The sequence below is a fragment of the Crinia signifera genome, chromosome 19 (assembly GCF_055691185.1).
Source record: "Crinia signifera chromosome 19, ASM5569118v1, whole genome shotgun sequence".
NCBI classification, from domain to species: Eukaryota; Metazoa; Chordata; class Amphibia; order Anura; family Myobatrachidae; genus Crinia; species Crinia signifera.
Genome location: NC_139226.1, coordinates 53,337,104 through 53,353,199, shown reverse-complemented (window position 1 = coordinate 53,353,199; position 16,096 = coordinate 53,337,104). Strand labels below are relative to the sequence as shown.

Genomic DNA, 16,096 nt, shown 5'->3' with positions numbered 1-16,096 from the left:
GATAGCATAGTCCGGGAACACTGAGATCTTTGTAGTGTCCCATAGTAATGGACCTTTGAGTCTAGTTAATCTGAGAATTGTGTCCCGGTCTGAGTAATGGAGTATTTTTGCAATATAAGTTCGGGCTGGTGCCTCCGGGGGAGGTGGTCTCATAGGGACACGATGGGCTCTCTCCACTGAAAAATATTTAGAAAAGGCCTCTTGCCCATATACTTTTATTAACCAGTTCTCCAGGAACAGTTCTGGATTTGCTCCTTCTATCTTTTCCGGCATCCCTACAAATCTCAAATTATTTCTCCTGAAACGTCCTTCCATATCCGTCATCTTTGTATTGAGTGATTTAAGTTGAGTGGCCATATCCTCAATTTGTGCTGCCAGAGGGGTCACTGTGTCCTCTAATACTGAAGTGCGGTTTTCCACTTCTTTGACTCGCTCTTTAACCCTCTGGACTGACTGTTTAATCACGTCGAGGTCCTCTTGCACCTTCTCAATTTTATTAGCCAGGCGCCCCTCGCTTGCCGCGAGGGCATCCAGCACTTTTTGTATAGAGGATTCGCTTTGTTCTGACTCTGGAGGGGTAATCGGAGGGGAAATCCCTTCTCTGGTAGTAGGTGTTGGGGTGACGGGCTGCCTTGAGAATTTTGCCAGCTTATTAGCTGCAGCTGTGTTCTGAGTTTTCCCCATTTACTATTTTGGGGAAAAAACTATTCTGCTATTTGCGTTTTTTGGGGAGAATCCTCCTATACTCGGAGGAAGGAGACAGAGGGAGAGGGCGGGTGTAGAGTGTCTTTTTATGGCCTTTTAGATATATAATAGTATAGGTCTCAGTCCGAGCTTTTATTTTCTGATTTGCAGAGATGTAGTTCAAACCTCTATTTTTAGAGTTTTTTAAGTGCTTTATAAAGGAAAAAGAAAAAAAAAATGATGCAAGGTTACTCACGTACAACACTGGCCCCTATGTTTGACCGGGGAACACCACTCAGCTCCAATCTTTCCTGCTAGTACCAGGCCAAATCCTGTTCCTCTGGACGTCTCTCACCCGTCCCTCTTCTCCCCTTCTGCTTTGGAAGGTATTAGCACCGCTCTGGCTGCTGTGAGTGTTGTCCGGCTCAGTCCTCTACCAGCCAAACCCGCACCTCCTGCTTCACTCCCTTGCTCCCAGGCGCAGTTTCAGATTCTTTCCGGGGTCACCACTGCACTGGGTTCCCCTGCTCTGTCAGCAGCCGCCTCGCTCACTCGGCGGTACTGCTGTACGTCTCCGGCTTCCAGCCCCTCACACTCGTCAGCCTCTGACGTCCCCTCCGCTCCCGGCGTCCTCCGTCCTCTCACTTGTTTCAAGCCGCCGGCGCCCTGGGCACTTCTCCTCCTCTCTCAGCACCGCGCCACAGGTGATACGGCAATGCTGCTATCTGACTCCGGCTTCCAGCCCCGTGCACTCGTCAGCCGCTTGCGTCACCTCCGCTCACGGCGTCCACCTTCCTCTCACGTGGTACAAGCTGCCGGCGCCCTGGGCACCTATTCTCTCCTCTCCACGCCGCACTGCACAACGTCACAGGTAATAGGAGCAGATAGTGAAGGGGACATAACTCCTCTCTTTGCCGGGGTTGATCCTTCCTCACTGGGGAGCTCTGCACAGGATCATTGCCATTATTATGGAGCGGGAGAGAGCAACGACCTATGTCTCAATCCCTACCCTCCGTAGCCACGCCTCCAATCGGGCACAGTACTTTAGACAAGGCCGTACCAGTGACCTATACAGAACTGGATACATAACTAGAGGAGGCCACACCAGTGATCTATACATGGGTGCCGGATGGAGTCCCTATAGTCGGGATCCCGACAGTCATTTACTCGCAGTCGGGATCCGACTGTTAAAACAAAGACAGACGGGTTCCCGACGGCCACCGGCTATTCTCCCTCGTGGGGGTCCACGACCCCCATAGAGTGAGAATAGAATAGGCGGCGAGCATAGCGAGCCACCGTGCCCGCAGCGTGCTCGCCATGCTGTCTGAGTCTGGCCAGTCGGGATCCCGATGTCGGGCTAATGACTGTCGGGATCCCGACTGTCGGAACCCTATACCACACCCCTATACAGAACTGGACACAGTATCTAGATGAGGCCGCACCAGTGACCTACAGTATACAGAACTTGACACAGTATCTAAATGAGGTTGTGCCAATGACCTACAGTATACAGAACTGTACACAGTATCTAGATGAGGACGTTTCAATGACCTATACAATGGCTTTATTCTTTCTTTCTTTCTTTCTTCCTCTGATTCCTCTCCTAAGGCACCAAGCATCTGCCTTCCTTATTGCTTTTTGTATATTGCTTACCTGTAAACCTGAAATATTGATCTATTAATTCAGTGAGCCAGGCAGCATGATTTTTTTACATGATCTACCCCAAGTAGATCCATGGTCTTTGGGATCTTATTGCTGGGTTTGTGATATTCTATAAATACTTGTGGCTCCATCAACCATTCTACTACTGGTGTAAGGTACACTGTTTGATAGTTACAGTATTTGCTTCTTCCCTGCTTCCACTTTTGTGCAGTGGTATTACATTCCCTCTATTCCAGTCCTCTGGAATTGTACCTGTAGATGGAAACTGGTTGACTATATAGTTTAATGTAGCTACCAGCACACCTTTAATCTCTTTTAGGATCATTTGATTTATCCACTTTCCATTTTGAGAGTTCTGGTAGGACCTTCTCCTCTGTAAATGTTCTTGTAGTTACCCAATTTCACTCCTTCTGTAGTGAATATGCAAAAATAATAACTTTGATCATCTGCTATTGCTTTGTCTCCATCTGATCTGCTATCGATTCCCTCTGTGTATTATTCCTCCTGTTGTGATAATTATTTCCTTTATTCTACAGGTTTCCCTATCCAGGGGTAGAGGCAAAAGCTCTGCTGCTGAGAGTGACCTATCACCAACTGCTGTATTATAACAGATGAGCTTTAGAGAGAGGGGTAGATGGGCATTTCTTATAGGACTTTGTGTAATCATCCACCAATGGGCTTAGTTATAAGAGAGATCCTTGACACTGGCACAGGGCGCTGGGAGACATGTTCCGGATCTTCACTTCAGCATCATCACTGCACCCCTCCCAAATACAACATCTGAGTTAAGGGTTGGTGCTTCACAAAGAGAGGGAAACCTGCCACACCGGGTTCCTCTGACCCTCCTTATCTTTCACCACAGATTACATATTCCCTAAGATTCGCATTCCGAATTGAAAAAGCCACACTGAGCGCGGCAAAACGCGTTTTTGAGGAGTTCCTGAGCACCACAGAGCGAGGACTGGAGGGACAAGCACATATTTGCAATTGTCAACTTGCATGTCCCATCCAACTACGGTCCCGGCAAAGTTGGTGGAGACGGCACAGAGAGTGTTTCTTCTAATTACAAGGAAGGGTGAGTATACTCGAGATGGGGTACTCAGAGTAGAAACAGGCGCCTAGTGGGGTGTTGTGCCAAGCTGCTCCAACTAAGGGGTTTCACCCCTCTAAAAATATGTATATAGAAACCAGAAAAATGTGGAGCGCTAGTTCGGATCAATTGAATATTACAATGTTAATTTATTAAAAGAAGATAAAAATACATGAGTAGCAATGACAATAATAAATTGAAATGTGTATCAATCGCGAAAATGGACAATAAAGGTTAATACTTATTATGTCTGGAACACTGCTTGATTTGTATTGTTCCCAGGGAGGTGGTGACTCCTTGAATCACTTGGGGGTATGTCACTTGGAATGCCGTACCGGATAAAGAAATTTTGCTGGAGGATGTTCTTATTCACGATTATTTCTGGTATCCTCACGATAAATGCAAATTTTTGTAATCCCCAGTGGGTTAGTCCACACTGGAGGAAGATCTTGTTCAGTTCTTCCACTTCTGAAACTTCGCTCCTGATGGCTGAAGTGATGATGATCCTTGCTAGGTGCAGGAAGGTGTCACACTCTGTACGCACTTATCAAAATGAACTTTCAGGTTGTGCAAGCTGTTTAAGTGAGGATTCAAGGATTGAAGACTGTTGGATTGTGCTTTTAGACAGCATTCTTCTAATTACTGCTAACCTGGAGGAGTGAACGCACAGCCCAGCAATTCGGGCACCGTCACAACAGGAGTGTGCTCTCACCCCCCAACGCAGAACGTACCCGCTGAGAACAGTCAGTTCCTGCTTTCCATTCGGCCCACTGGCCGGTGCATCAGCTTGGAGCTCGTCAGACGCCGCAAGGTGTGAGCGGTGGTGCGTGTTTCCAGTGACCAATTAACTGGTCATTTCTATTAGCGGCAGCCCAGCACGAAGGTCTGGCAGTCGGTGACGGCTGCTCCCACATCTACTGAGATCTGTCTACCAACAGTGGATTTCAGAATACCGCTGTCATCCCCAAACTACTATTATTGGAGACCCAGGTGTGAGTACATACCAACTAACTTACCCATTATATATTGGTAGGACATAAAACCTTAAAATTGTTGGGACACTTACTCTTCGTTTTGGGACTGATAGAAAACTGTACAAATCTGTGCATTTTGACGTGTACTAGTCAGGACATAGCAAATACGGGTAACTAATACGGATGTTCAATTGTATGTGTTTTTTCCTGTGGTCATTTTAAATGTACCCTTTTTTTGCATGCATGCAATTAATTAATTTTATTGTTATTTATTAAAATAAATTGTCTTTTGTGTACACACAGCGCCCACTGTTTTTTTCTTCGATATTCCCTAAGATGTCCATAGACAAGTAATCATGCAAAATAATGACAGCAAGCATGAATCTTAAGATGACCTTTACCCTTTGAAAACTGTCCGGTGCCTCTAGTGGACTCAATGTGGGGGACATGCGGTCTTGATTTGGACTGTCTCCCTTGTGCAGGTCTGTAGTCTTGGCATTGTCCAATGGCAGCACAACATTTAAACATGTATTTGTATCATCATGCCCAGACTACTGCAATGCCATCTACCCTGTTCTCACAGCAAAATAAATTCACTGCTTACAGCTGGTACAAAATGCAGCTGCCATTATATGACCCCATCTGGCCCCATCCAAGCTTCATAACACACATCCTCTGCCCCCTCCACTGGGGAATTGTCGGTACTTGTGTATTATCACGGCGCCCACAAAATCGGCCGCAAATCGCATGGAAAAATCGGATGCGATTTTGCGGCCGATTTTTGGACGATTCTCGACTGATTTTTCACTTTTTCCGGCCGATTTGCATGCTGTTCCATCATTGCACACCTTGCACACCCCCGATTTCCATCGTAGTGATGAATGCCATGCGATTCATGTGAAGCGATTCGATTTGTAATTGTACAATCACCCTGATAGGTGTTAAATGCACCACCATTGTTAACGCCACCCCCACTATCAACGCCAACCCGAAGCGTGGCGAGCGTAGAGACCCCGCGAGAGGCGGCTGTAGGCGTCCTCCGACCTTTTCATACCCCCATTATCCACGTCAGCGCAGAGTTGATTTTAGATAGTGTGGCGAGCGTAGTGAGCCACCGAGCCCGAAGCGTGGCGAGCGCAGCGAGCCCCGCGAGGGGACGCGGAATACAAAGTATTCCATAGGACACAAGGCATGTGTGTGTGTGTTCCCTGCTGCTGCGGGCAGGTGAGCTGGCTGGTGAGTTTGGACGGGCAGGAGTAGGCGGAGCAGCAAGCGGCAGGGAGGGTGGGCGCCGGGCGGACTAACTGACAGTCATGTCAGTGAGAAGGGCGGCGGACATTACTCACCGAGTCACCGCCGCCGCGCTTCCGTCGGCATCCAGCGGCCGCAGACAGTGCAGCATTGCCCAAAACAAATATGGCCGCCGCATCTGTGCATTTAATATATGCATATATGCGGCGGCCATATTTGTTTTGGGCATTGCTGCCGTTGGTGACCAGGCTGGGCTGCGGCCACTTCTAACAAAGGTAAGCGGCCCAGCCTGAGTGAAATCTGGTCCGGCCCACCGGGAAACGGCCCGGTTTCCCGTGGGCCAATCCGCCTCTGCTCTACTCAATATCCCACCAGTATCTCCGTGGCCTCTGTATTACATAAAATGCTTTTCTGTGCCTCATTGTCTCTGTGCGGTATTGGGCTCCCTCCCTCCCATGCCTTGTGTCCTATGGAAGCAATAAATATGATCACTCCGAATAAGGCCCACTATTTATTCCATGCATTCTCCACTTTTACCACAAGATGTCACTGTCAGTTATATATCCCATTCTTCAACCTAGAAACAGTATTGTGTATTACCAGTTATATATCTAATGCTGTGTACACACGGGGAGATATATTGCTCAGCCATATATTGCTGAGCAATATATGGCTGAGCAATATATTGCTCAGTTTCTCCTGTTCATCAGCGACCAGAGATGGTCGCTGATGAAAAAGAAACTGCCAGGGGGAGCCCGGCAGTGGTAATCAGCTCAGTGGCAAATGCAGGATTTTCAGAAGGGGGTTTCCAGAAGGGTGGAGCAAAGCACGGAGATGGACACTTAGGTGACCCAGTATATGCCGGGTCAGTTAAAGTATTATAGATAGACCAAATGTATATAAATAATAATAATTATATATATGTATATATATTATAAATATACATACATATAGGGGCATCAACAGCAGTGTAGACCCCTGGGCATAGCAATGTATTGGGGCCCCTACCGATCCTTCAGCAGTAGTGGTGGGGGAAGCTTTGATGTCCTGCGGGTGCTAGGGGGTATTATATCAACCGCTCAGCATGTAGGGCCTGGATCAGTAATTTCCACTAATTACCCCTTTACTGCACAGATGGTGGGAGATGGAGCGGGAGAAGGGGGCATTGGGCTGAATGAAGGGGCCCTGATACATAACTTCCAGGGTGGTAGAGGATGTTTAATATGCAGAGGAGGAGTATATAGTGGAGTGGGCTCATTATTCATAATTTTCTGGTGGGAGGACAGCTTGCTTGACTGCAGATATCTCCAGTTCCCGGAAATAGATTTCTTAGATTTTAATGGAATTAAAAACTATAGAATCCCACCTACCAAATGGTATTGGGGACTAGGGGATCAGAGTTCAGGAGGAAGAGCAATCTGCCAACGAATATATAAAACGACATACCAGGTGTGTGGAGCTGGAGCAGTAACCAGCTGTTGGAAGGCTGATAGCTCTGGTTCTGGGAAAAGTAGAGACAAGCTTCTAGTGTCCATCAAAGGGGGAGAATCCCAGCTTTTGGAATATACCCTCAGAAAAACTCTAAGTTATACAGAACCTGAAATATCTGACTGGGAATAACAATTAACAGGCTTGGATGGGGACCATTGCTTTGAAGTCAGATATCTCCGGTTCCCAAGGGCCGATTTTTACAATTCTTGTATCGATGGAAAGAGGGGACCCTCAGCTTTTAGGAGAGGCCCTTAGACTCCTGGGGGGGGGGGGTTCTGGGTACTCAGAAACCCCCCCTGCGTGCGCTACTGTTCTGGGTACTCAGAAACCCCCCCTGCGTGCGCTACTGTATAGCACTGGCTTACTGACACATTGTATGTATCTATAGCAGTTCACCCTGTATAGCACTGGCTTACTGAAGCATTGTGTGTAACTATAGTAGCCTACCCTGTATAGCACTGGCTTACTGACACATTGGGCGAAATGTAATAGGGTGCGATTTTTTTTTGCGATTTTTCCCGCAAAATATGCCGTTTTCGCCCATTTCCCGAAAATCGCATATTTTATAGGGTGCGATTTGCGGGAAAAATCGCATTTTTTAAAGGTGCGATTTTTAGTTAGACTAAAAATCGCATCCAGATGTTTTCCCATTAAAAAGGATAGAAGTCGCATATTTAATGGGTTGCGATTTTAGTAAAGCTTACTAAAAATCGCAAAAAAAATAGACCAGGTTCTGCCTGGCGCTTTTATCAGAAACATGCACAGATCATTGAGATCTGTGCATGGTTCTGTTGTAAAAAAATAGTTAAAACAAAAAAAAAGAAAAAAAACGGCGTGCGGTCCCCCCCCTAAGCATAACCAGCCCCGGGCTCAAAAAGCCGGTGCTGGTATCATAAAATCAAAGGAACAATCAAGTTGGGGTTCCCTGGATTTTATAAAACCAGCACCAGGCTCAAGGTCCGGCGCTGGTTCCCAAAATACGGGGGACAAAATGACTAGGGGTCCCCCGTATTTTAAGAACCAGCACCGGACACAACCAGCCAGCAGGGTAATGCCACAGCCGGGGGAAACTTATTATATAAGCTCCCGCGGCCAAAGCATTAACCCCCTGGCTGGTCAGCATGGGCAAGGGGTCCTGGGGAAGTGGGGACCCCCCCAATGAAGGGGTCCCCCCCTCCAGGACTTACCAGCCCATGCTGATAGTCCAGGGCTGTCCCCGATGCCCCTGGGCGGTGGGCATCGGGCTGATGACTTGTGTAAAAAAAAAGGATAAAAACTATTGTTCTTTACTGGCGAACTATGAGTCCCAGCAAGCCTACCCCGCATGCTGGAACTTGGAGAACCACAAGTCCCAGCATGAGGGGCATTAAAGGGCCCGCTGGCACTTGTAGTTCTGCAGTGAAAAAAATAGTGCACAAAAATCACACTGACACCCTGTAAAATAAAACTTTAATACACACAAAACACACACACACACTGATACTTACCTACCTTGAGCCCGTAGGTCGGTCCCTGGGTCCGGGCTCCGGGGCTCCAGGGCAGAAGAGTCCGGTTCCGGGGCCTTGGTCCTGGTTCCGGGGCTGGTCCTGGGGTTCCGGGGCTCCTGGCGTGAAGAATCCGGGGTCCGGGATCCGTGGTAGTCCCCAGGGGTACCTAAGGAGGCAAATCCTACTCACCTGCTCCCCGGCGGCGACCTCCGTTGACAGCTCTGCTCCAGACTGGTACCCGGCTTGAAGGACTTTGCCCGGCGCTGAGATGTTTCCTCTTCGCCGTCTCTGCACAGAATGATTTCTCGGCCAATCAGGAGCCGAGAAAGACGGCTCCTGATTGGCCAGAAATCATTCTAACTAGAGACGCCGACGAAGTAACATCTCTGCTCTGGATGCGCTGAGATGTTACTTCGTCGGCGTCTCTAGTTAGAATGATTTCTGGCCAATCAGGAGCCGACTTTCTCGGCTCCTGATTGGCCGAGAAATCATTCTGTGCAGAGACGGCGAAGAGGAAACATCTCAGCGCCGGGCAAAGTCCTTCAAGCCGGGTACCAGTCTGGAGCAGCGCTGTCACCGGAGGTCGCCGCCGGGGAGCAGGTGAGTAGGATTTGCCTCCTTAGGTACCCCTGGGGACTACCACGGATCCCGGACCCCGGATTCTTCACGCCAGGAGCCCCGGAACCCCAGGACCAGCCCCGGAACCAGGACCAAGGCCCCGGAACCGGACTCTTCTGCCCTGGAGCCCCGGAGCCCGGACCCAGGATCCAGGGACCGACCTACGGGCTCAAGGTAGGTAAGTATCAGTGTGTGTGTGTTTTGTGTGTATTCAAGTTTTATTTTACAGGGTGTCAGTGTGATTTTGTGCACTATTTTTTTCACTGCAGAACTACAAGTGCCAGCGGGCCCTTTAATGCCCCGCATGCTGGGACTTGTGGTTCTCCAAGTTCCAGCATGTGGGGTAGGCTTGCTGGGACTCATAGTTCACCAGTAAAGAACAATAGTTTTTATCCTTTTTTTTTACACAAGTCATCAGCCCGATGCCCACCGCCCAGGGGCATCGGGGACAGCCCCGGACTATCAGCATGGGCTGGTAAGTCCTGGAGGGGGGGGACCCCTTCATTGGGGGGGTCCCCACTTCCCCAGGACCCCTGCCCATGCTGACCAGCCAGGGGGTTAATGCTTTGGCCGCGGGAGCTTATATAAGTTTCCCCCGGCTGTGGCATTACCCTGCTGGCTGGTTGTGTCCGGTGCTGGTTCTTAAAATACGGGGGACCCCTAGTCATTTTGTCCCCCGTATTTTGGGAACCAGTGCCGGACCTTGAGCCTGGTGCTGGTTTTATAAAATCCAGGGAACCCCAACTTGATTGTTCCTTTGATTTTATGATACCAGCACCGGCTTTTTGAGCCCGGGGCTGGTTATGCTTAGGGGGGGGGACCGCACGCCGTTTTTTTTTTTTTTTTTTTTACAACCAAAATCGCATATATGAAAATGCGCACATTTTCAGGACTGAAAATGCGCACATTTTCAGGACTAAAAATCGACCTAAATCGCGGCAAATCGCATTTTTTGCCGCTAATTCGCATCTCATTACATATGCGAATTAGCATAAAAAAATGCGATTTTTAAAGGTGCGATTTCTGGCGAGTTTGGAACTCGTTCCAAAAATCGCAGCCTATTACATTTCGCCCATTGTGTGTAACTATAATAGCCTACTTTGTATAGCACTGGCTTACTGACACATTGTGTGTGTAACTATAGTACCCTACCCTGTAGAGCACTGGCTTACTGACACATTGTGGGTGTCTATAGCAGTTCACCCTGTATAGCACTGGCTTACTGACGCATTGTGTGTAACTATAATAGCCTACTTTGTATAGCACTGGCTTACTGACACATTGTGTGTGTAACTATAGTAGCCTACCCTGTATAGCACTGGCTTACTGACGCATTGTGTGTAACTATAATAGCCTACTTTGTATAGCACTGGCTTACTGACACATTGTGTGTGTAACTATAGTACCCTACCCTGTAGAGCACTGGCTTACTGACACATTGGGTGTGTCTATAGCAGTTCACCCTATATAGCACTGGCTTACTGACGCATTGTGTGTAACTATAGTAGCCTACCCTGTATAGCACTGGCTTACTGACACATTGTGTGTAACTATAGTAGCCTACCCTGTATAGCACTGGCTTACTGACACATTGTGTGTAACTATAGTAGCCTACCCTGTAATAGCACTGGCTTACTGACGCATTACATGTATCTATAGCAGCCTACCCTGTATAGCACTGACTTACTGACATATTGTGTGTAAGTTTAGCAGGTCACCCTGTAATAGCACTGGCTTACTGACGCATTGTGTGTAACTATAGTAGCCTACTCTGTATAGCACTGGCTTACTGACACATTGTGTGTAACTATAGTAGCCTACCCTGTAATAGCACTGGCTTACTGACACATTGTGTGTAACTACAGTAGCCTACCCTGTAATAGCACTGGCTTACTGACACATTGTGTGTAACTATAGTAGCCTACTCTGTAATAGCACTGGCTTACTGACGCATTACATGTATCTATAGCAGCCTACCCTGTATAGCACGTCTTACTGACATATTGTGTATAGCTATAGCAGCCTACCCTGTATAGCACTGACTTACTGACATATTGTGTGTAAGTTTAGCAGGTCACCCTGTAATAGCACTGGCTTACTGACACATTGTGTGTAACTATAGTAGCCTACTCTATAGTATGAAAGTAATATAAAGGTGTTCAAATCGTGCTTAGAATGCATCTTGGTGGATGAAGACACAGGGATGGTGTCCCCACACCATATAAACACATGAAAGAAAAAGATCATATGCAAGACCATATGAAATCGTGTCTCGTTCATCAGCGCTATCAATAGATAATACATCCCTATGAAGGTATATTAGTCTCCTCTTCTCCGCCTCAAACTGGTCTATACAGTAGAGATGACCGCAGTATTGAAAGGGATTCTTGTTATATATGGATACCCATCACCGAAGATGCCTGCCTGAGTGGGGAGAAAATACCATACATCCCTATATTATTAATTTATTTATTTATTAGCAGTTTCTTATATAGCGCACACAGATTCCACTGCACTTTACAGAGAATATTTGAACATTCACATCAGTCCCTGCCCCAGTGGAGCGTACAATCCATATTCCCTACCACATGTGGATTGGGCGTCTCCTCTTCTCCGTTTGTATGAAATAAAGTGTGGCCAAAATCGATAATCATCTGACTATACCACTCTCCAGTGGTGTGTACATAAGGAGAGAGATAAGTGTGCCACGTGTGCTGTTCATCAAGGCTTGTTGGTCTTTTTGTATGCTGTACACTGTATTGTCAGGACATAATTACCCATTTCCTTGTCTGCACCAAATAATCTCTGGACTTGAAGTGTTCGGAAGAAGCCTGCTGTGTCTGTAAGGAGGATATTTATCAAAGATTGGAGAGAGCTAAGTTACCAACCAATCAGCTCTTAGCTGACATTTTTGAAACACAGGCCGTAACATGGCAGTTAGAAGCGGGTTGGCTGTTTTTATCTCTTTCCAACCTTTTTCACTTGGATAACTTGTTATAATTTATTATCCACGTGGCCTACAATTGGTAATGGTAAAGTATGGCGAGGGAGGCACCATACGAGCAGTGTTCCCTCTAAGCTGTGCGCGTGTGCGCGCGCACACAACTCGACGAGCGTGCGCACAGACATTACAACAGAGCGCACAAAGCAGCAGTGGTCCCTTTTTGCAGTTGTGGACTCAATTAATGTGTGTTTCACCCAATAACTACATTGTGTGCTGTGTTTTGAATGTTTAAATGTTTAATATCATTTTGAAGTAAAGTTAACACAAATGCAGAACGTCATTTTCCAGTGACGCACAAACATTTAAATTTCCTTCCAAAGTTGCACAGCCAAAATCTTTTGCCGCACACAGCCTTCGTAAAATTAGAGGGAACATTGCATACGAGGGTACTTGGTACACTAATTGAGGGTCTATGTCGACTGTTGTTGACCTAGGCACTAAAAATCTTAAAAAGTCATGTCGACCTTTTGCTTGTCTCAAACTTTAGTCCATGTCAACCATAGTGCATGTAGACCTTTTTACTGTCGACCAATAGTGATTGACCTAATGACCATTGACCTAGTTATCGTCGACCTACTAATACACTTTTTGACAGACAGAAATGCTAATATTGCATTGTGTGTATTATTTTAGCACAAACTTGTTAGGAAGATGCAAAATATCAGTCACTGTGAACAAGGGGCCTCACTGCAGCGCTTTTGTGAAGTGGCCATTTTGTTTCCTGAGGTAACATTTTGAATGTGCCGCAACCTACTGTATGAACACCCCAGGCATTTGTAACATTACTGAAATTACAGGATTTTAATGGCTGTTTTAAATACTGCAAGGACCAAAGCAAGGAACCCTCTGAGATGTGTGTAAACAGGAGAATGATAAAGACCTCAGTAGAGGTGGAAACGCGTCGGAGGGGCCCAGAAAGTTTCTGTTTGGTGAGCATCGTGGATATCTTTACCCGTGTCCCTGGATCTCAACGGAGGTGTACCGGTACCTGCTTAGAGTCCTTGGATACCTTATGCGATCGATGAGAGCTGCCTAAACTCAGTTCTCTACTTAGAGGGTAATTATCCACCTGCATCCCACCAGTACTTGGCCCATTATTGTTTTGGTGTGTTATTTGTGTTTGCATGTTTTATATTATATGATATTGGATTACTTATTAAAAAGAACTTACTTCACTATTGGATATCTTTGTGCCTTTTATCCTGGTCTGCAAACCCACGGTTAATACCGAGGAAGCAGATTTGTCTACACAGGAAAAGAGGAAAAAAGGTGTCCGAAATTTAGCTAAGGGGTAATCCGGGAACAGTGACCCTATCCCCGATTCGGAGGCGGAGAAGAGGAACGTTGTCCACTCACTAGGGACGTAACATTCCTTTATCTATTGGTGTGCGCCGGTGAAGGGATCTCCTCAATCTGTGTATCTATACACTAAACCTGTTGAGGAGAATGATGGGGTCTCCTCCTAGACCAAGGGGTCTCCTCCTAGACCAAGGAACCCTCTGAGATGTCCTGTATATAGACACAATAATGATGAGGTAATGGCTGCATCTCCTCATAGACCAAGGAACCCATCTGAGTTGTGTGTAGACAGGAGAATGATGGGGTAATGGCTATGTCTCCTCATAGATCAAGAAACCCTTTGAGATGTCTGTAGATAGGAGAAAGGAACCAAGGAACCCTCTGAGATGTATGTAGATAGAAGAATCATGGGTAATGGCTATGTCTCCTCATAGACCAAGGAACCCTCTGAGATGTGTGTAGACAGGAGAATGAAGGGTAATGGCTAGGTCCTTCTCATAGACCAAGGAGCCCTCTGAGATGTGTGCAGACAGAATTATCGGGTAATGGCTAGGTCTTCTCATAGACCAAGGAACCCTCTGAGATGTGTGTAGACATATTTAAAAAAGCATTCACTCAGCATGGAGACGCTCCAAATGAGGAAATAACCACAGAGATACAGTATTATTCACCACTCATTTTATTACCCAAATTGTTGTTGGAAATAACACATGATGGGGTATAAGATGGGAATTCTGTTGAAGATGGGATGTTGCCCATAACAACCAATCAGATTCTATCTAGTATATCCTAGACAATACTAAATAAATAATTTGTCTATTATCTAGACTACTCATTTATTTAGTATCGTATAGGAGATAATAGATACAGTCTGATTGGTTGTTATGTGCAATATTCCATATTTAACAGTAGTTGAAATGTAGTGGGACGCCTCTACATTGGGAGTGCATGCCACTCCGTGATGGTGACAGGGGTGCATACCACTCCTTGGATGGTGTAGGGGGTGCATGCCACTCCAGTGACAGGGACGCTTGCCACTCCGTAAATGATGACGGGGGCGCATGCCACTCCGTGGATGGCGGCGGGGGTGCATACCACTCCGTGAATGGTGACGGGGGCGTATACCACTCTGTGGGTGGTGACGGGGGGCCACTCCATAGATGTTTCCTGGGTCTCTTGCCGCTCCGTGTAGGTTTCCTGGGACTCTTGCCACACCATGGATGCTTCCTGGGACTCTTGCCACACCGTGGATGCTTCCTGGGACTCTTGCCACTCCGTGGATGCTTCCTGAGACTCTTGCCACTCCGTGGATGTTTCCGGGATCTCTGAATACCAGTCCATTGAGAATGGGTTCTCATGCCACTCTGTGAATTGAAACGGGGTCTCTTGCCTCTCCATGGATGGTGATGGGGGCGTATACCATTCCGTTGATCGTGGCGCTGGCTCTTGCCACACCGTGGATATTGACGGGGGCGAATTCCTCAGTGGTGAGGAAGCCTGTCTCTCCCTTGGTGCCGGTGGGGCCTGTCTCTCCCTTGGTGCCGGTGGGGCCTGTCTCTCCCTTGGTGCCGATGGGGCCTGTCTCTCCCTTGGTGCCGGTGGGGCCTGTCTCTCCCTCGGTGCCGGTGGGGCCTGTCTCTCCCTCGGTGCCGGTGGGGCCTGTTTCTCGCGGGGAGGCGGTGGGGCCTTTCTCTCGCAGGGAGGTGGTGGGGCCTTTCTCTCGCGGGGAGGCGGTGGTGCCTTTCTCTCGCGGGGAGGTGGTGGTGCCTTTTTCTCGCGGGGAGGCGGTGGTGCCTTTCTCTCGCGGAGAGGTGGTGGTGCCTTTTTCTCGCGGGGAGGCGGTGGGGCCTGTCTTACCCGCGGTGCCGGGGGCATCTGCCTCTCCCGGGGTTCTTGTTTGGCTTGGCTCTCTGTCGGCAATTGGGCCATTTCCCCTCTTGTAGCAAGTTTGACTCACTGCGTCACCTTAATTAAAGATAAAATAGAAATATTAAATAATAAATAAGCTATACATAAATATCCCTTCTAGTCATAATGGACGGAAACACAACAAACAGAGGAAAAATCATTCGATGCGGGTGCTTACGCGTGAATGTGTAAGCGTACGCGTTGCAACATAGTGCGGGTATTTGTGTGGCGGGGTGGGCGTGCCTTTGGCGGGATGGAGTTTACCTGCTTGATAGGCAGCGGAAATAGGCAGCCAAGCAAGCCCTTTACGCTACTATACGCGACCTCTCTGGGCGCCATGAAAAGCAAAAAGTGAATATGGTCCCCGATCTCCTGTCACAATTCATTTTATATTCATACGATTATAATCCGGAATCACAATGCTCCGCTAGTAGGATCAGTATAAATATGTGTTACACAGCTGACCACAGATATGCAGGTATCAGCGAATGCAATACCATAATGGAGTAATGGGGGAAATAAAGGGCTTTATTATTTAAAGTCCATTTATCAGCAACCTCATTTGCAGTGAAATGTGGGCATAATATCGGTGCCCATTGTCACATGCAAATTGTGATTATTTAACCAC

The 16,096-nt window shown here is 47.4% G+C and overlaps 1 long non-coding RNA gene across 1 annotated transcript in view; it reads left to right on the top strand.

Moving 5' to 3' along the window:
- LOC146042544 (uncharacterized) overlaps window positions 1–3,152 on the top strand; it is a 55,689-nt gene extending 52,537 nt beyond the window's left edge. The window contains exon 3 of the long non-coding RNA XR_014463908.1: window positions 2,883–3,152. This is a non-coding gene — a long non-coding RNA (uncharacterized LOC146042544). The remainder of the gene's footprint in view (window positions 1–2,882) is intronic.
- The last annotated feature ends 12,944 nt before the right edge of the window (window positions 3,153–16,096 follow it).